This window comes from Oryza sativa, chromosome 9, assembly GCF_034140825.1.
Source record: "Oryza sativa Japonica Group chromosome 9, ASM3414082v1".
Lineage (NCBI taxonomy): Eukaryota > Viridiplantae > Streptophyta > Magnoliopsida > Poales > Poaceae > Oryza > Oryza sativa.
In genome coordinates this window covers 8,608,273-8,609,884 of record NC_089043.1, presented here as the reverse complement: position 1 = coordinate 8,609,884, position 1,612 = coordinate 8,608,273, and the positions used below count along the sequence as shown (strand labels likewise).

The 1,612-nt window shown below is 56.5% G+C and overlaps 1 pseudogene; it reads right to left on the bottom strand.

The window, feature by feature from the left end:
• Positions 1-355: 355 nt before the first annotated feature.
• Positions 356-1,297, bottom strand: LOC136351858 (uncharacterized; annotated as a pseudogene).
• Between the last annotated feature and the right edge of the window lie 315 nt (positions 1,298-1,612).

The following is a 1,612-nucleotide window of genomic DNA, read 5'->3' as shown; positions in this document are numbered from 1 at the left end:
CCCGATCGATCTTTGCGTACGTTCAGATGGGAGAAAATCGTGGCTAGCTGGAGCCTGGAGCGAGGTCGTTCCGTCGTTGCATGTCGACCTCGTCGTCATGGTCATCGGCGGACGGCGGGGGACAAGCTGCTACTGGATAGTGTTGCCGGAGCGGCGGCGGCACGTCGAGCCCGTTCTCATCTGAGGGGATTGGAGTGGAGGACCTGCTAATAGATCATGTTGCCGGTGCTGACGACGCTGAGGCTCGGTTGGTGATAGTCTCGAGATCGAAGAGGAGGAACTCGGCTGCCAGTCGGCGTGCGGACGCTTGCGGAGTTAATCGGGACCGAAGCTGCGATCATGGTCTTGGTCTGGTTCAAGATGTTGACGACGTGATTGGCCTGATTGAGTGCGTCTTCCTTGAGGAGGGTGTCGAGGAGGGTGATCGCTGCAACCGCGTTCTGCTGAGGAGTGCGAAAAACCGTCGTCCCCTCGACGTCTTGCTGCCCGATGAGTTCCCGTGCTCGCCGCCCGGCCTCCAAGGCGCGCTGTCGCCGGTCCTCGGCCTCCTTTGTAGCCGCTCGCGCTCCTGTTGCTCACGCTGCAGCCGTTCTCGCTCTTGTGCTTGACGCTCCTCCTCTAGTCGGCGACGTTCGGCTTCTTGTCGCACGCGCTGTTCTTCTACTTCTTGGGCTTGACGCTTTTCTTCCGTCTCGTTGTCGGCCATGAAAATGCCGAAGTAGAGGGGCATGTAGTTATCTTCAAAGCCTTCGGCGAAGTTGTCGAGGTTGCGGTAGTCGTAGTGGTAGCCGAAGTCATCGTGCTCTACGATCTCGATTGGTCGTGAGTCGACACCGGGGGAGCTGAGGTAGCCGTCCAATTGTTCCGTCGAAACCGTGCCGAGAGGTTGGAGTATGACGCCGACTTCCCTGGAGCTAGACAGGATCGGGGCCGGGGCCGGATCCCGCCTAGACCTACGGGGAGAGGACGCCCTTGTGGTGAAGACGGTAGCCAAGTCATCGGGGAGTTTCATTAGAATTGGCGGATAGGCTCCATCGTCTTGATCGGGTCGTGTTGGAGTAGATTAGATCTCGTCCGAGTGGTTTGGGGCCAACTCGACTGAGATGATCTTGGTGTAGATCTCGGCCGAGTTCGGGATACTGAACGGGGCAGAGACCTGGCCTCTTCCTGACTGGTTCGATTCCGAGTCGAGGAGAGAAATCCTGCCGATGTCGTTGGTGATGAAGTCGAGGCTGCCGAACTGGAACGCCTGCTCGGGAGGGAAGACGAAGTCGTCGATGCCGGAGACGAAACCCATCGCACTAGTCGGCGAAGAACTTGACGCTGCCCCTACCTGGCGCGCCAACTGTCGAAACAAGTTTTCGGCAATACTAAAAGGGGTGGCTATCAAGCTGGAAAAGTGGATGGGTTGAGAGATAAGGAATTTTATACAGGTTCAGGCCTTCTTAATCAAGAAGTAATACCCTACTCCTATCCGGGGATTGATCCGCCGAGTGTATTATTGATCGTATGATCTGGGAGAAAAACGTGCCCCAAGAGGCACCCGGACCCCTTCTTATATAGGGGAAGGGATCCGTATTACAAAATACAGTCTATATCCCTAACGTAATAG